At 35.6% G+C, this 20384-nt stretch overlaps 1 long non-coding RNA gene across 1 annotated transcript; it reads left to right on the top strand.

Annotated features, from left to right (window-relative positions):
* The first annotated feature begins 541 nt into the window (after positions 1–541).
* LOC140616449 (uncharacterized) lies at positions 542–16772 on the top strand. Its single transcript, XR_012016931.1, has 3 exons — positions 542–633; positions 15588–15695; positions 16642–16772. It is a non-coding gene; the product is annotated as an uncharacterized lncRNA (long non-coding RNA).
* The last annotated feature ends 3612 nt before the right edge of the window (positions 16773–20384 follow it).

Genomic DNA, 20384 nt, shown 5'->3' on the forward strand with positions numbered 1-20384 from the left:
AAAATGCTCAGTTCCAAATTTATATAAAGCAGCAATACTTATAGAAAGCCCTAACATTGACCACCACAACATAAATAAGATAAAAGAGGGGGGCAGAACGGGAAGGAAGAGAAAATATACTCTCACAGAATGAATCAGCATGGTATACCACTTGGTTCTGGGTGCATGCTGGTCATGTTTTAGAAGGTATTAACTTCTGCCATTGTAGAAAAAATGGGTAGAGAAAATGAAAAATACAAACCAAAAAAAAAAAAAAAAAAAGATATCTTGTATATCCTCCAAAATACACTGAGTATATTGAAGGGAATCTAGAATTGGAAAATATATCTAAGACATGTAATTGTAGAAATATGAAAGTCAAAAAGGAAGAAGCTTAAAAATGAAGAGGTGGTAAAATATTGTGGTTAAGGTCGGAAAAGGGAAAAAATATTGGAAATTTTTAGTCTGATATAAAAACGAGTTGTACTAGATAAAGGGGGGGAATGGGAGGGGTACCCTCTAGTTCTATATACTATTTTCCCTTGGTTTTCTCTTTTTCCTGGAGCTTTCCAGCACTGCTTGGTCAAGAATGTTCTCTTCCCCTGTCCTTCCAGCTGGTCTTCTCTGGGACGGGCCTGCTGTGCTGACTCTCAGGTATGTACACTTGGGGGAGCTGGCCCACCCCCCGCTGGGTGCCGGGCTCAGTGGGAACTGTTTACCCCTTGAGGCCTCTGTGCCCTGATGCCCTCGCCCCCCAGGCACAGGGTGACACAAGGAGGAACAACAACACTGGCGGCAGCCAGCTCTCCAGCCCTTGAGTCAGCTCCCTGCAGTAACTACTGCAGTCTCCCAGTCTGCACTGGCCTAGGTGCTCCTGGGGTGGCATGGGTGCACAGACTTTCACAGCTTGGGGGCACCCAGCAGCAGGAGAGGCCTCACTGTCTTGTGCTCTCCCTGCCTCCCCCTGTCCCAGGGAGAGCGCAGGATCCTGGGCTATGTCCACCTGGCACTCTGGGATCCAGGGCCTTTGCTGCTTGACTTGTGCTCCCCGGGGCCACGGCTCCCGAAGGCAGCAGGGCGCAGCCCCCTCCACCCGGAGCCGCCGCCTGAGCTTCTCCCAAGGCCCCACTGGGCGTGCTCTAGCATTTACTGAGCTAGGCCACAGTCTGTGGTATGCTCCCCCCAAGGCGCACTCCCTCTGTTAGAGACTCCGGGAGACTGGAGGCTCCACTGCCCCTCCTGCAATTCTGCTCAATTTCCTTGCTAAGGGCCTTTCCATCCAGGAAGAATCTGGTGCAGATTTTTAAAGTTTCCGCCCCTCTGGGGCTGGGCTTTCTGGAAGGCTTTCGCTGCTCGGCCTTAGCCCAGCTCCTTGTGGGCCCCTCCCCCAATTGATTATTTTTTATTCCCCACCCACCCACCCACCCTTCCTACCTTGCTAGAAGTGGAAACCTTTTTCTCTGTAGTGTTCCGGCTGTTCTCTCTTTATCTTTTTTTTTCCTTTTATACAAATTTTATTCATTTATTCATGAAAGACACAGAGAGGCAGAGGGAGAAACAGGTTCCATGTAGGAAGGCTGACTCAGGACTCAATCCTGGGTCTCCAAGATCAGCCTTGGGCCAAAGGAGGCGCTAAACTGCTGAGCCACCTGGGCTGCCCTGTTCTCTCTTTAAATCTGAGGTAGAATTCATAGGTGTTCAGGATGATTTGAAAGTTATCTAGGTAAGGTGGTGGGACCAGGTGAGTTGAGTCCCCCTACTCTTCTGACACCTTGCCCTGCCCTCCCTGAATTGGCTTTCTGACATCATATTGAAATCCAAATTCTGTAACTCTGTGGCAGAGAGTACTGTTTCTGGTCCATTCTTTTGTGGTGAATTCTTCCTTTAAGTTATTTTGTCCCGTGCAGAGTGGCTGTATGTGTGGGCTGAGTCAAAAATATCAGTTGTGACCTAAGTAAAATACTCCCTAGATGATTCTGAAGAGATTAGGAACCAGAAAATAAAATAAAAAGAAGAACAGAACAAAATAAAACAAAAGGACCACTACAATGAAAAACAAATTTTAAAACAAAGTAGTAAAAACAAAAAGCCAAAAAAAAAAAAAAAAAAAAAACAAAGAAGAAGAAAAAAGAAAAAGAAAAAAAAAAGTAAAGAAAAGAGGAAAAAGAAAAAAAGGGTGTGGGGATGGTGGTGAGGAAGTGGTAGTGGAGAAAGAATGCAGTCTACCTGAGGGGTTCTAGAGGGTGATCCTCTTGGTTCTAAGTGTATATTGTTCTGTATGTTAGAAGATGCTCAATCCTAAATTTATATAAACTGTCAATACTTATATAAAGCCCTAACATTGACCATCAAAACATAAACAAGATAAAAGAGGGGGGGAAGAACGGGAAGGAAGAGAGAGTATAATCTCACAGGATGAACCAACATGGTATTCCACTTGGTTCTGGGTATATGTTGGTCATGTTTTAGAAGGTACTAACTTCCACGATTGTCAAACAAAACGAGGCAGAAAAAAACCAAAAAACCAAAAAACAAAAACCCAAATCTCATGTATCTACCAAAATTAAATTGAATACAAAATTAAATCGAATACACTGAAGAGAACCCAGAAGTCAAAAATATATCTAAGACATGTAATTGTAGAAATATGAAAGCCAAAAAGGAAAAAAACTTAAAACTGAAGAGCTGGTAAAATATTGTTGTTAAGGTGGGAAAAGAGAAAAATATTGGATGTTTTTAGTCTGATATAAAAATGAGTTGTAATGGAAAAAGAATAAAAAAGAAAAAAAAATAGGACCCTCTGGTTCTATATATTATTTTCCCTCAGTCCTGGAGCTTTCCAAGTGCTGCTTGGTCATTAAACTTACTCTTCCCTTGTTCTTCTAGCAGTTTTTCTGGGGAAGTGGTCTGCTCTGCTGATTCTCAGGTGACTGAGAAGAGATGCTCATCTGTGACTGGGCAGAGATGCTCCACCCCTTGCCAGGTGCTGGGCTCAGTATGAGCTTTTTATCCTGTGAGGCCTTTGTTCACTAGAGGCCCCACTTCTCCCAGGCACAAGGTGAAACAAAAAGGAAAAACCGCAATGGCCAGGGCCAGATTTCCAGCTTTGGAGTAGAGCTCCCCGTGAGTAACTAAACACAGTCTCCCAGTTTTCACTGGCCTAGATGTTCCTGGGGGCCAGTGTGGGTGCACTGATCTGCACAGCTTGTGGGGCACCCAGCAGCAGGAGTGTTCTCACGTTCCTGTGCCCTCTCCACTTCCATTTGTCCCAATGGGCATGCAGGATTGCCAGCTTTGTCTACTTGGGCACCTTGGGATTTGGGGTTCTGTCCACTGGACCCATGCTCTTGGGGATCACCTCTCCCAAAGGGAATGGGATACAGCCACCTCCATCCAGAACCAGCCCACCTAACCGACTGGCTTCTCTCAAATGCTCCAGAGGGCTTGTGGCGCTCCAGCCCTTTACCAATATTGGACCACGGTTTGCAGTGAGCTTTCCTCTGGGCTCTCCTCCTCTTATAGTGACTCCAGGAATCTTGAGGTTTCACTCCCCCTCCTGCTAGAGCATTAATTTTACGTTAAGCAATGCATCAACGAATCATATGTAAAAAAGTAAATTTGATTTTATTTTTCTCAACTTACTGTATATCTGTTCTGCCTTTGGTGTCTGTAGGCAAGGTAACTCAAAATCTGTACTATTGAAAATAATATTTAAATGTTAAGAAAAAAAATAATATGTATGAGACACCAGAGGACCAACAAAGCAGTGAAAAAGTATGAAACAAGAACCAGAAGAAAGAAGGAAGCATAAAGTGGTAAATCTCACATTTGGTGTCATAAGTCCTAGAGCCAAAGGCATATTCCTCCAGAGGTGGCCAAAGAATTGTAAAGCAGAAAGGAGCTATCAAAATCTTTAAATAATAAATAAAAGTAGGGGTGTCTGAGTGGTTCAGTCCATTAAGCATCTGCCTTCAGCTCAGGTCATCATTCCAGGGTGCTGGGATGGAGCCCCCCATGCATCAGGCTTCCTACTCTTTGGAGTATTTGCTTCTCCCCCTTCCTCTGCTCCTACCCCAATCCCCACTCATGCTGTTATTCTGTCTCTTAAATGAATAAATACAATTTATAATAATAAGTAATACCATGTTAGGTCTTAAATTATGTCTGTATATTTTTTTCATATACAATATTAAGGTTGAGATTTTTTTAAAGACAGGCATATGAGGAAACATGAAAATATCACAAAACAAGAGACAAAAATAATCAAAAACAGACACAAAGTGACCCAGGAAATTGAGGTATTGAATATAGACCTTAAAATATTCATGGATATATAAAACAAGTCTGATAACATCGGCAAATAAGCAGAATATATTTAAAAAATGGGATGTCTAGAACTAAAAAACTTAATACTCATAAATTCAAAAGATAGACATACGGCCTAGCAATAGCAAAAAACAAGAGTAGTAAGCTGAAAGATAGGTAAGAAAAAAATATGTAGAAGTCTAGATATATAGAAAAATAAAAAGAAAATAACAAGAGAAATTAAGTATTATCATGTAAATGTCAAAGTTATGAGTAAAGGAAATCACAGAGGACAGGAGAGATCGATTGAAATAATTGAAAATATAATGGCTTTCCGGGATCCCTGGGTGGCGCAGCGGTTTGGCGCCTGCCTTTGGCCCAGGGCGCGATCCTGGAGACCCGGGATCGAATCCTACGTCGGGCTCCTGGTGCATGGAGCCTGCTTCTCCCTCTGCCTGTGTCTCTGCCCCCCTCTCTCTCTCTGTGTGACTATCATAAATAAATAAATAAAAATTAAAAAAAAAAAAGAAAATATAATGGCTTTCCAAAATTGCAAAAGATAGCAAGGTACAGATTTAAGACACTCTAAAACATCAAGGAGGTAAAAGAAAAATAAAACAAAGGAAACCATATCTAGACATATCATAATTAAGCAATCTATTTAAACATATATATGCAAGAAAAAAACTTCAACAGAAAAATATATTTTAAAGGGTCTCAATTGGAGCAATGTAAGTCTGAAGACAATGAAATATTATTCCTAATTTACTCAAAAAATTAACTTCTAACAGAATGCATAGCCAGCTACAACAACCAACAAGAATTAAGGTGAAAGAAAAAAAGACATGTTCAATAAAAAAAAAAAAAAATGGAGAGAAATTGTTACCAGCAAATTTACATTAAAGAAAATTATATTATAATCAGAAAAAAATATTTCCAGAAGGGAACATGAGGATGCAAGAAGGAATTAACAATAACAAAACTTAAATGTGCATGTAATGGTAAATGCTTTGCATAAAGAAATAAAAATAATAATAAAAATATTTTTCAGAGTGAATAAATGTAAATATATGGCTATTTTTCTTCTAGTATGCTGGAGTAAGCTTCAAAGTAATCTTCATGGAGATAATAACTATTCTGAACAAAATACAGAAACTTGCTTATTCCTTTTAGCCTGGGGGAAGATAAAAATCCCAAATTAATCAACATTTCAAGATCTAAACAAAGGAAACCATTCTCATCAGAAAATTAAATCAACAGCCTAATGTTGAAATTAGCAATTAGCATAAACAAATTTTAAAGCAATATAGTAAGTACTCTTGATGACGTAAAGAAAAATATGTTCTGAGTTACTAAAGAGTAGGAAATCTCAGGGAAGAAATGGTAACTATGAGAAAGAATCCAGTGGAAGTTCTAGAAATAATAAATACAATTTATGAAATTTAAAAAATAGCATTGAGGTACATAATAAATAAATGGAGTTAACAGAGGACAGACTTAATGAATTTGGTGAAAGACCAATAGAAATTATACTATTTAAAGAGTCAAGAAAAATAACACAGGGAATCATTAAACAATATCAAAACAGTGAAAGTATACACACTGAGTTCTTGAGTGAGAACACAAGAGAAGAAAGCTTGAAAGCACAATGTCAAAACTCTCCAAATTTGGGGAAAAAATTAATTTACATATTTATGAAGAACATCAAACTCTAAGAACAAAGAACAAGAATATGAAGAAATCCATGCTTACCTTCATCATACTCAAACTAATGAAAACAAAAGATAAAATCTTAAAAATCAGAATACAACAAGAAAATAATAATTTCAATATTTGCTAATTTCTTATCAAGAACTTTGGGAGCCAGAAGTCAGCAAATTACTCACTGAGGTACTAAAAAATTGAAAAAAAATGAAAAATTTGTCAATATAATACTCTATATCAAGTACATATTCTTTAAGATCTAATACAAAATAAAGATATGTTCAGATACAATAAAACTATAATCTGGATATTCCTTCTTATTCTTGCCTACCGCACTGATTAGAAAATCATGAAATAATATTGAATCAAAGCAGGAAGAGCAAACATTTTTGCATTGTTCCTCATCTTAGGGAAAAAGTACACCACATTTTGCTCCTAAATGGACCAGCTGTAGATTTTTTGTGGGGCCTTTTATCAGATTGAGAGAGATTCATTCTATTTCTAGTTTGAAAAGAGTTTTAATCAGGAATAGTGGTTGGATTTGTGAAATTATGTTTTCATCATGTTTGACATAATCATATAATTTTACTTCTTCGGTCTGTTAATATGATGAAATATATTGGTGTTTTTTTAAAATATAAGTCATTCTTGCATTTGCTAATGTAAACCCCATTTGGTCATGATAGAATATCCAAAAATATGTGGAAAAAATACTGTATTTTAAATTTTGTAACATGTCATAGAGAATGTTTTTATGTTCATCAGGGATATTGGTCTATAGTAGTGGTTTATTCCCCCATGAATTATTTTTGTCTGCTTTTGATCTTAAGGTAATGCTGGCTTCTTAGAGGAGTTGAGCAGCATTCATTCTGCTTAAGTTTTTCTGAAGAGTTTGATAATATTTTATTTCATCCATTTTTTTTCTTTTTTTAGTATAATTCATCAGTAAAGCCATTGTGGTCTAGAGGATTCTTTGTGGGAAGTTTTAGAGATAGAAATGATTTGTTGAGTGATATTTGGTTATGTGGTTACATTAAATGCCAGCTTTGGATTTCACTGTGTTTTTAGGTGAACTGAGGAGACCCTGGGCCTATCCCAAAGTGTCACCAAAGGTTCTTGGTCTTATTACAAGAAGGAACTCAAGGATAGACACAACCCAGTGGACAAGAGTGACACAAGCAGGAAAGTACAGTCTTAAGATGTGAGAACAGGCAGGTCAAGAGAAAGAGAGCTGCTCACCCTAGGATTTTTGGGGTTTCTGTCTTTTACTGACAGTTGTTAATAAGAGGGTAGAATATTCATTACTTAGGGTGGGGGTTTTCTTGGAAGCAGGGTTTCCCACCTTTTCTTTCTTATTTGCTCATGGGTTTCCTGTCATAACACCTGCCATCTTAGGCCTATCTTGTTTGATCTGGCTTCTAATGGAGGGCTGCCAAGGACAGGCCTCTGACGCTCCCAATAATTGGCCATGACTTCCTCTTTGCTGGCTTCCAGATATCCTGTTAGAATTTAACTGCCAAGTCAACAATTGATTTTCTATTATGTTTTATATTTCATTTTTTTCTCATATCTTTATGCTTTGCATTCCATTTGTTCTAAAGACATTAAGGTGGGAATTGAAGTCATTGGCTTCTTTTTCCATCTAATCCTTAAGTGCTATAACTTTCCATGTAAGTACTACTATAGCTTCATCCTACTGCTCTAAGTTCAATTACTTCATTTATATAATAATTCTTAGGAATCAAACTGGGAAGAAAATCTGTTGCCCACAGTTCTATTTACACAGGCAATAGGGTAATGGCCCAACTCCTCTTGCTTTTCCAAATGTCACTTTTATAATAATTACCCTGCTGATTTTCCTTGCCTTAATTGCCATTTTCTAATTTCTGATCTTGGAGATTTTTAGAAGTTTCTTGAGAAATATACATACACACACAACTCATAACTTGGACACAGCAGTCATAGCTTGGGATGAGATCTGGAATCTGCAGAGATACGGGATTCTTTCCATTAAAGTCAGAATATGGTTTTCTTATCTATCCATTTAAATATTTTGTGGACTAGAGTAGGTATGCCTACAAAAAAGGTCCTTGGAAAACCAAAGATCTCTATTACCTCATGGTCAGTTCACTTGGAAAAGATACAAGTTATGCTCTGGTTATTCTTCCCAAATTTATCAATCAAATAAATTGCTCTAGTTTATTTGAGGTAGAATTAGTAAACGAGTCAAGAGAGGCCAGGAGTTGTGCATTATTGAGCTTGTTCAACATAAAAAGTCTCATTCAGAATGAAGAAAAATTATTTTTCCAAGATTCCCTAGTTTTTGTTTCTCTCAATGACCTATTGAGATTAAACATGAAGCCTATGATTAACCAAGTTTGTGGCTCTCTCTGGAAGCATAGTCTTTAATCCTACTGTTACTTTTTAAAATCCACACTGCTAAAACCAACAACTTACTTTTATGTGTTACTGAGATTCCACCAACTAGATTAGATTTTGCCTTAAAAAATCTCTGAAATGCATCTAAACGAAATATTAATTCTACTAACCTGAAGACTATGCCATTTCCAAAGCTGTAGCTTCATTTCCTGTCATATTTTTAAACTTATACTACATGATACAATATGTTCAGAGGTTTTATAATATCAAATGATATCATAAAGACACTCTAATACAAATGCATAATGACACTGTGGAAATACAACAGAAGCTACAAGATGTCCAAAATCCTAGAGTAAAATTAAAACCGAAGAAGCAAAATTCTTTGCAAGTCAAAGTCTCAATACCAAAGAAAGTATATTCTGAGACTGAAACTTTCCAAGTAAAAAAAGATTGTGGTGTCTTTTGCTCCCATCTCCTTATTTTGCTCAGCTTTAGCTGGAGAAATTCTGAGTACCTGGTTAGAATTAGAATTGCTGCAGTGAGGACTACCATGGATTTGCCTATTATTATTTTTTAATAGCTAACTTTGCATTAACTCAATGTGAAGTCTCAAATAGGTCACCACTATTAAGATTCCAAGTAATTACTAGGGGCAATATGACAATATTGGAAACCCTCTATGATGAACTTTAGAAAATAAGCAATCCCCAATTCTTAGGATTTTTATCCAGTAAAGTTATGTTTTTATAAACTTAATAGTTAATACCACCAAAGATTGTTGAAAAACATTCAAAGATAAATAAAGGTAGATGCAAAATATTTTGTTTATATACACTAGGGTGCCGTTCAATGTTGGTTATCTAGCATTGCAACCTGTAAATATAAATAGAAGAAAAAGTAGGAGAAAATAGGGAAATGAGAAAATAGAGGTAAAAAAATCTTAGAAAAAATTTTTTCTTGGTATATACAAACCTTTCAATCTCTATATCACCTGAAAATCATTTTTCTTGCACTGAGCACTAAATTCAGTATAAAGTCTCCTGTTTCTACCTTACAAATAAACACTCAATATAAACCTCATGTGTGTTGGGATAATTTGCCAGTGATAACTCTTAAGCCATGTGGGAAAAACCACATGAATTCAAAGTAATTCCCTTCATATTCCCCTAGTGTTCTCTGATGATTACTCAAAATCACATTTTAAAAAGAAAAAAAAAACATGATTAAGGCACTCTAATAATAATACATGTATTTCCCTACATTGGGACCAAAAATGTCAAATTAGAACCTTGCTTCACACATACTTGTGCTCTATAGCACATATGGCACTTAGGTATACAATGTAGGATATATAATTTATCTACTTAAATACTCCTCTGGCAAGCCTAGTGAGAAATTCACTAATAGTATAGCAAACAGTGTTCAACTCTATAATGTCTAAAATTCTTTGATATAGTCTTTCTTTTTCCCATATTTGATCTTGTCTTTGTTATGGCTTCTTATTGTGGACTTTAGGATCTCAGTATTTCTGAGGTGTGAGACTTTGAAAGTTAAAAATCAGGTGGTATACATGCATGCATTGTATATATACTACATACAAATATATACAGTATATATGTGGCAAAGGGCCAAAAAAAATTTAAAATTTCTTACCCTGACCATGCAAGAAGCTTTTTTTGCCCTGCTTTTAATTTGCTTCTCCAAGTTTTATTCTGTATTTACTTCTTAGAGCTTAAAGACCAAATAATTAGATACTGGGAACTTTAATGTTAGGGCCAAAAAATTGCAGCTCACCTGCCTTACTTTAAGGACCAGAGCATGTTGTGTAAAATTTACTACTTAGAGAAGAGCGATGGAGTTTCCATGCTTTCTTCTGACCAACTACTTTCAAAAGAGAAGAAAGTTCTGATCCTTTAGCAGTAATGGCCTAGAGTTGGTCACCCCACAGTAGAGGAAGCCTGACTGATGCAGGAAAATTTTCTGGAGAAAGGCAACAGAAAATCTGAACTAAGCAATATTTTTAAATTCCTTCCCCCATCCCTCACCTGGCTGTAGCATTTCAGGTCTATTCCCTTGAATCTTTGACCCCTGGTGACTATGCTTTTGGTTTTTAATTTTTTCTTTTAGGTGAGTCAGACAGGCTGAGGGCTAGAGTAGGGAGGGCTTCACTTATCAATAGATAAGACTGCCAAATCCATATCCTCCAGAGTAAGGCTTTTTATGGAGATTGCTCTAGGAGCATTTCATTATGGCTACTCTTTTTTTCCCCTATGCCACAACCAGGAAGGTATCTTTCCTAGGTCTTCATCATGAAAATGTGATGCATGTCTACCGGGAAAGTCCATACATAAAACTGTAGGGTCCCTCTAAGTTTGCAGCTCCCAGGAGTTTATCATTGTTATGCTGGTTCTCATGCTCGGTTCACCCAGCCTTCACCAATTCATCAACTTGAGTATTTAAATGTTTATGTGACGCCTGGTCTGGGTTAACAGATTTGTGGATGCACCTGTCTCTCCAGATTTCATGGTGAAATTTTGCCCTATGGCTTCAGGACTTTGATAGATACAAGAAAAATCATTAAAATTAGGTTTGTCCACTTTTTCTTGTAGCAAAAATGGGACTGTGAGGAGTGACGGCATCCAAATACTTTATATGCTGAAGCCAAGATCACAAGTTCACCATATTTTTGGACTTTACAAAAGAGACCAAAGAAGGAACTCTGGAGACACACAGAAAGAGAGACAGAAAGAGAGATAAAGAGAGAAGGGGAAAAAAGCTATCCTCAAACAGTCCCCATTCAGAAAAAAACTGAATTCAAAAACGATTAAGAAACAAAAGTATCAAATTCAACTCCCACACAGAGCCCTTATTAGAAAGAACAGAACATATATAGCATTCCTATGTATAATGAAATCATTCCCCAAAAATATGCCCACAAAAACATGAAAATAATTCAATACTACAAAATGAGATATAAAATATTAAGGAAATATTACCAAAAATTAAAGAAAGAGAAACACCAAAATTGTTATTAAATTTCAGGAAACAATTAGAAATGCAAAAAAAAAAAAAAACATTTCAGAACTGAAAATTAAACTTGAAGGCATGATAAGCAAAACCAAAAAATTACTATAGAAAAATATCCAGGATTAACAGAAGATGAAAAGCAGGTTAATTTAGATAGAAGTTTCAAGAGAACTGAAGATGATAAAAAAGTTTCAATAGATATGCAACTGGATTTATTTTTTTAAATTCAAGCAAAGGAAGAGAAGGAACAATACAGACTACAGTAATTCAAGGATAGCTTACATATAGAGATACATACATACATAGCTTACATATTACATATACGATAGTTTGCAAGGGCATACTATGCTAATGGGGAAATCTTCCTACAATAATCAATACTAAAATTTTTCTGACAAAATTGTTTAGTATTGAAGAATATAAGAATAGGTCCTAAATAATTTCAACATAGAGATAGAAAACCAAGTCACTTATAAGGGACATAAAATCAGTTTGCCATTAATCCTTTTGTAAACAAAATTTTTTGTCAGAAGATTATGACAACACATTTAAGATAATCATGGAAAAATTTAAAAATCAAGGATTTAAAACAGTTGAAAACTTTGAAGTCTAAAGGCTAAAGATACATTTCCATCATTGTGTAAGAACCCTGAAAGTATTGTGTCCATGAACTTGTTTTTGTAATATAAGTGTTTTCATACGGGACAACAGAAATTCAAAATAACTAAAAATACATTAACATAAAGACTGGTAGGAAACATCCAATATATACATTTGTACAAAGAATTAATATTACATGAGTTAAATGAAGAAGAGTGTATAGTTTGTAATAGCTAGCTCCTCTGACAATGTAGAACTAAAAAAATGAAGTGAGAATGAGAGCATATGTCCGTAATCAAATTATTGGGGTTTATGAAAGAATTTTGCCCTCTGAAAATCATTTACCTGTGATATAATATAAAACATAAAAGTAATTATGTAGTGTTCTAATTTTCTTTATATAATGTTCTTTAAAAAAAAAAAACAGATACTCTGGAATTTAAAAAACCCAGATTCAAGACCAAAGAAATTAAAGAAATACCCTGTGGTAATGAACTTTAAATGGACATAAATTTTTTTCTAATGATATTGCACTATAAAGGCTTAGAAATTATAAACAATCCAACAGACATCAATCCATAGAAGCCTGATACTGATATTGAAATTCCACTTCCCAATAAAGGAAATTAGGAATTCTTGGGGGAAATGGCTGATTTTAGGAATAAAGCAAGGAATATACAAGACAATCTGAGCCATTTGGGACCCCAGATAGAAAGGAAACCATCATGTAACATTTGATGAAGGCCCAAATAATTTGAAATCAACTATGAGTTCCCATGGCCAAGCGTAGAAAACGTGTGTACCAAAATTTAATACCTAAAATAAATTAAAATAAGTCAATATGTTTTAATTCATTAGTTAATATTGGTACTCAACCTGCAAAATAATGCCAAATTTGTCACTTCTGTATTATACTATGAAACCAATTTTTTAAACTAGTGAATAAAATAAAATTATTTAGTATTTATCTTGCCTTATCTATTCAGATATACCTCTGGATAACCAAATACTGGATGAGATACAATTTCTCTTTATACTCCAGAAAGTAAGTGAAGGTAGAATAATAGAATTGTAATATCACATTATGCAACTCCTAAAAACTTAATTAACCATATGCATCAAGCATCGAAGACCACTGTGTGGTTCCTAAGGAACACATCACTACCTTGCCAATTGTGACAAACCATCATTCCTGAATGAGACTCAGCCTCTGGATTAAACTAATAATTTGTATGTAACTTAGAGGATAGAAGAACATGTTGAGCTATACAAGGGAAATGCAATAGAAAAACCCCATAACTGTGAGAAAGTCTACACGACATCATCATGGTTCTTCAACAAATAAATTGCTAGCAAATTAATAATAATAATAATAATAATAATAGCAGAGGGAATTACATAGACTAAAGAAAACTAATATGACATTAGGAAAAAGTAAATTATGATGACTTTAGCAGGATTCACTTAAGTAATAAATCTGTACAGACAGATACCTGGGTTGCTGAGTGGTTGACTGTCTGCATTTGGCTCAGGGCATGATCCTGGAGTACTGGGATCGAGTACCACATCGGGCTCCCTGCATGGAGCCTGCTTCTCCCTCTGCCTATGTCTTTGCCTCTCTCTCTGTGTCTCTCATGAATAAATAAATAAAATCTTTTTAAAAATCTGTATAGAAAAATAAGGAAGTTTTATAGTAAAAGTCAGATGTGATCACTCTTAGAGAGAGAGGGTTGTGACTTTGAGGTTTCAAGTGGAGGTCTTCTGTGGGGTATGGCAAGACTGTTTCTCTCTCTTTTTTTTTTTTTTTTAAATTCATTTATGATAGTCACACACGGGGAGAGAGAGAGAGAGGCAGAGACACAGGCAGAGGGAGAAGCAGGCTCCATGCACCGGGAGCCCGATGTGGGATTCGATCCCGGGTCTCCGGGATCCCGCCCTGGGCCAAAGGCAGGCTCCAAACCGCTGCGCCACCCAGGGATCCCCAAGACTGTTTCTCTTAATTTGGGTAATAGTTACAATGTTCTATGGAAGTTCATTAATGGTATATTTGATTGGTGTAGCTTTCTGTGTCTGTACCATATTAATTTAAAATATAATTTAAAAGAGAAGATAGATTTTCTTCATCCTTACTCCTTCAGGTCATCTATCTGGAAAGTGGAGATGACTTACTTGAGCAATCATATAGGACCACAATCTTGCTATAGTTAGCAAGGCTAGAACAATGGCAAGATAACTGCATTCCTTATTGCTTACTTTATGATTCTTTTAAGACAGAATTAAACGTATATCTTATTTGAGCCACTGTTACTCCAGTTTTCTAATCACCAAAGGCAAGCCTAATTCCAACTAACTCAATTTCTTTGACAAAAATTAAATAATTGAAGTTTCTTGTAGTTTAAAAAACAATTTAAGTGGGAAGAGTATAAGACCTCTTTAAAGCCTTCCTAGCTTCCTGTAATTCACAAATATGAATTATTGAGCAATAAATGACACAATTCAATACAACAGATCTCTCTCCAATGTTTGCTGAAAAGACATTTAGAAATACATAGCTTAAAGAAAGGATACATTTTGATCAGTAGAGTAGGGAAGATAGGAAGAATAACATTGTTATCCATTATTCAAAATGCATGTCTTTGAGAGTAGAACCAGGAAGATGGGTCTTTTTCTCCAGAGACAATGAAAAATATGCAGCAATGATAATGTTACGGGCATGTACTAACATTTAGAACATCTATATGATCAGAGATTACAAAAATAAATATATAAAACAGTTTAGTAGAGCTAGGAAGATCTCAAAATTTATTCTGGTAATGCAGTCATAATTGGTCCCAATGAGAAGAATAAATCGATATGGCTACTCCAGAAAGTTCTGCGATGGGCTTTTTGTTTGCTTGCTAAATGTTTATAGGAGATTAAAAAGGATCTCACCACCATGAACAAACAATGAAGAATTGAACAGACACACAAGAAGAAGGCCAGGCTGCTGAAATAAGTATATATTTATTTGAGGCTTACAAAATACTATACCACAGAAATATTTTTAGGTATTCTCGACTAGAAGTATAGAATAAGAAAGGAATGGGCTAAAATAATTGAGTAATATATTACATAATGTCATATATTTTTAAATAATAAAATATTAGACAATTACTTTGTTTCTTTCTTCTCTGTGAAAGATAATGATTTTTTTAAACCAAGAACCATAGATCATTGCAGTTATAAAGACACTGAATCCAAAGATCAGTGAAGTTATAAATTATATCAAATATGTACAAGTCTCTTCTGGAGCCAATGAAATTCCATTTTATGATAACCAAAGTATTTATATATGTAAATTCCAAATCACTGCTCTAAATGTGGACAAACTGTGCATAATGGTAGAGATTCCAGAGCATGGATATTGGCAATGTTCAATCTCTCATTCTCAAGCGCAGACACACACAAGGCACATTTGTAGTCATACCACATATAGTTTTATAAGAAATTTCCTTACTTTTCATGTGCATTTATCTATACCACTTAAAAATCTTCAAAAATATTGCATTAAAGTCTGAATTTTCTTACTTGAATATTCATAATTTATTTAGCAAAGTAGTGGATCCTGTGGTGTGACTGATGGCTGGCAGCTGTGTTCTTGTCTGGATGGTACCTTCAACCCAAGAGACTTACTTCATCAAATTTCAACTTTCCGTGGGGTAAGTCTTCATCTAATGACTATTTAATATGGAGTATAAAGTACCAGCCCCTTGATTTGGGACAATTCAAAGGGATCATGCCAGCTCCAGAGTTGAATGTAGAATAAGCTTATACCTCTGTTGTGAATAAGCATATACCTCTGTTTTGAACTGCCAATGCAGTTCAAAAAAACCTCTAAATTATGCTTTCCTCACCACTCTACCCACATGGCAGATATTGAATCTGAAGGCAGTATCCAATGAGTTTCTTGTACACAATTACACCTTTCAAAATGTTTTTCAGTCTCAACCAAAGAAAATGACCCTTACCTATAGAGTAGGCATTAAGAGCTGGCAACCTAGTATATATACATGCACCCTATGAATCTCTCAAAGTTGAGTGCCTCTAGTGTCTCCCAGACATTATAGGTGTGGAAATCCTGAGTAAACAAAGTTTCTGAGAAAACTTTTACTTTCCTGATAGAAAAAAAAAGCTTTATTTTTCTTGTTTTTCCTTTCTTTCCTGTAACAGTGATTAAACCCCTGGAGGAGAGAGCCATTAGCAATCATGTGACAACATAATGATAGTCAAGATGCTAAGGGTAGGAATCAGGAATACACAAATAGCTTGGTCTCTTATAAGATTGTTGAAATGCTTACCTTTAGACATCTAGTTAAGTTAGAAAAAATGTTTCCATTTGCTTAAGGCAATGCAGGAGGGGTATTTGTTGCATACAGCTGTATCCAATTATAATTGAAATCCTTTAGTTTTTTAGATATTTGATGTAAGCTTTCTCATAACCAGAATTAAAAGTGTTGAATTAATTATGGACCTGTTTCTTCAAACTTCATTACTTCCTGAAGATACACTGTTAAGTATAAAATGACTAAGTGTAAAGATATAAACATTTTAATGTTTCTAGATAGGTACAGTAGTCCTCCTCATCTGCAGGTTTGCTTTCTGCAGTTTCAGTTGCCCACAGTCAACTGCAGTCTGGAAGCAGGTGACCCTCCTTCCTCTGATGCATGGTCAAAAGATCAATAATAGCCTAATGCTATATCACAATGCCTATATCATTCACGTCACTTCATCTCATCAGGTAGGTATTTTATCATTTCACATCATCACAGGAAGAAGGGTAAGTGTAATAAGATTATATTTATTTATATATTTGAGAGAAAGATCACATTTATTTAACTTTTATTATAGAATATTGTTATAATCGTACTATTTTATAATTAGCTATTGTTCATCTCTTAGTATACCTAATTTATAAATTAAATTTTATCATAGGTATGTATGGGAAAAAAACACAGCATAAATAGGGTTTGGTATTATATGCAGTTTCAGAATCCATTGCGGGTCTCAGAACATCCCCCATGAATAAGGGGGGCTACTGTACTGACAAAATGTCCACTTTAGTAATGTATGCCACATCCTAAACTCCATTAGATTTCCCATCTCACAAAACTTTTGCCAGCACTATTACCAATCATATTGCCAATTTAATAGAATAAAAATATATCAAAATTTCTAATTTGAAAGCCTGCTTATTACTGAAATTAAGAACAAAGTTTTTTGTGTTTTAAAATTTTTGAGAATGAATGAATGAAGAAATGAATGCCACATACATGTGACAAAAACTATCTTGATCTTCGGGGTTATAAAATATACAATAGAAACCCAATCCTTTCATCATGCAGTTATATTTTAGTGGGAAAAAAGAAACATAAACAACACATCACACATCAGATAGACATAACAACTCTATCAATGAATAAAGTAGTGGAGGGAGATAAAAAATGATTAGGGAACCATGTAAGTACAGTGATCACAGGAGGTATATCTGAAGAAGTGATATTTGGTCAGGGACCTAAATGCAATGAAGGAGCAAACAAAGTGAAAATATGAGAATCAAGTATTCCTGGCAAAATAAGCATCCTCTGTAAGATAATGAGATAGAAATGAACTCCCTGGTAGGAGGAAAAAATAGAGGCCACAGCAACAAAACTTGTTGTGTCTCAGAGTGATAAGGGGACAGAATGCAAGGAAACAGATTTGGTAAGGATCATATTTATAAATCCTTATATACCACATGTTATGGGTTGAATTTTATCTTCCCCAAAATGATATATTGGAGACTTAGCCCCCAGTACTTCAGAAGGTGACCTTATTTGGAGATGGGGTCTTTACAAAGATAATCGAGCTGAAGTTGGGTCAGTAAGTAGGGCCCTAATTAATCCAACATGACTTATGTCCTTATTAAAAAAAAAAAAAGTATTTGTACACAGAGACACACACATCAAGGGAAAATGACATGAAGGAAAGGGAGAAGATAGTCATCAATAAACCAAGGAAAGACGTCCCCAGAACATATTCTCTTATAGCTCTCAGATGGAACCAACCCTGCTAACACCTTACTTTCAGACTTCTAGCTTCCAGAACTGTGAGGCAATACATTTCTGTTGTTTAAGGTATGGAGCTTATGATACTTTGTTGTCACAGCCCTAGAAACTAATACACTATGTAAAAACTTCTATTTATTAGATATGCAACAAAAAGCTATTGGATAATTTTGAGAAGGAGAATTTTATATATAATCCAATTATAAGTTAAATATAAAGGTCATTTCTGTTTGCTATATGGAGGATTTTTTTTCAAAAACAGAAATCAGGAATCAAAGGAAGGGGATGATTAGAGAGGAACTGTGATAATCCAGGTGGAAAATCATGAATTGGAAGACTGGTAGACTTGAGAATTTGAGAAGAGGACAAATTGGAAATTTATCTTTAAAGGTTGTTGATTAATAGAATATGGGCTGTGAAATAAAGTAAGGATTCAAAAGATAAGAGCTATATTTTGTTGAAAAATGTTACTGGTTTAGGAAAGTTTTTGAATTTACAGATGGATGGGACAAAAAATTATTTTTAACATTATATCTTTTAATGTATACTAGATGGCCAATTAGAAATGTCAAGTGGGCAATCAGATAAAGTCTAGAACTCAGTGACAAGGTCTAAGCTATAGATCTAAATTTCAGAGTCATCATTTTATTTAGACTTTTAAAAGTCATTACATTTATATGGAATTACCTAAAGAGTAATTATAGACAGAAAAATATGAGAAAGCAAGGGCTATGCAATACATCTAAGAGCACTACAAAACATAAAGATTGGTATAGAGGCTAGAATAAAGAAAATTGAGAATAAGGTAATGCTCTAGCTTTTTTTTTAAGATTTATTTATTTTATTTGAGAGAAAGAGAGCACAAGTGGGAGGGGCAGAGAGAGTCTTAAGTAGACTCTATAGTGAGTGTGTAGCCCATTGCGGGGCTTGATCTCAGGACCCTGAGATCACAACCTGAGCCAAAACCAAGAGTCAGACACTTATATGACTGCATCACCCAGGTGCCCCCATGTTTTCGCTTTTTTAGCATATTGGGATGCAAAGTCAATTCCAATGAGTAATGTGTCAGCATCTTACAAAGGGTAGCAGTGAAAAAGTAAGAGAAAGAGAAACAATTTTTTATCAGGCAGGTAATGATTCATGGAGGGATCTAGAAAGTATAATGCTAAGTGAAATAAATCATTCAGAGAAAGACAAATACCACATGATTTCACTCATATATGGAATTAAAAAAAAGCAGATCTGGGAATGGATGAAATGGGTGATGGGGATTAAGAAAAACAGTTGTGATGAGCACCAGGTGATTAAAATAAAAACTTTTTAAAAAGTGATAATTTAGTGTCAGATCCTCAAGAAGTGTCAACAAGAATAAGTGTTAAAACAGGCATTTGATTCAGCAATTAGGAAGTCATGTCTTATATAAAATGGAATAAAATCAGCCAAATGATCAGGACAGAAACCAACCAGAATCCTGTCTACCATAGAATGTGTCAGTTATGAGAGACATGAATGTAATTTATGATCGCAAAACTTCCTCACTAAAGAAAAAGAACAATGTGTATAAATTAGAAATTATATGGGTGTGTGTGACAATGTGAGCATCTTTGGAGACTGAAGATTCTAGCAGGGAAGCACATTTACATTTGTTCAATCTTGAAGGAAATATGATCTCATCTTTCTCTATATGAGACATTCATTCTCTGATTCATTTATTGAATGATTCAATAAGTATTTTAGAGGGCCTATTAAATGTCAAATATTATCTTGGAGTCTGGGGATATTACAAAGGCAGATAACAAGCTCAATTTCAATTCAAATTGGATTGAGGGGGTACTTTTGCTTTGAGATAAGTTAGAAAAACTAGTACTAGACTTACTCTCTGGCATATACAAAAATAACTAGAAAAGATGATTTAACAATTTACCAGACTTAGAAAAATTGCAGTGAAGGACAGTGATCCATGAAATAGGGGAAATAAATGAAGGAAAGCTTATAATTGCTCCCAGCTTACCTTCTCGAGCTGGTGTCTGCAGGTGGAGCCTGAAGTTCTCCCAAAGTTGAAGAGATAAAATTGGATTCCACAGATGCCAGGGCAGCAGGAACTCACTAGGCAGGGTGTCATGTAGAACAAAACTGAAGAGGGGAAGAGCTCTGTAGTTTTGCACAAGTCCTTTCCCAAGACTCCAGTTGAATAAGGAAGCAGTGGATCCCTGGGAGGAAACCACCCAAGGCTAGGGAGAGCACCACTTGGGAAAGTAAGCGGAGGCAAAAAGCCTCTGAGCTAAAACATAGCTGGGAATAGTT

The sequence above is a fragment of the Canis lupus genome, chromosome 24, assembly GCF_048164855.1.
Source record: "Canis lupus baileyi chromosome 24, mCanLup2.hap1, whole genome shotgun sequence".
In the NCBI taxonomy this organism is placed as follows: Eukaryota; Metazoa; Chordata; class Mammalia; order Carnivora; family Canidae; genus Canis; species Canis lupus.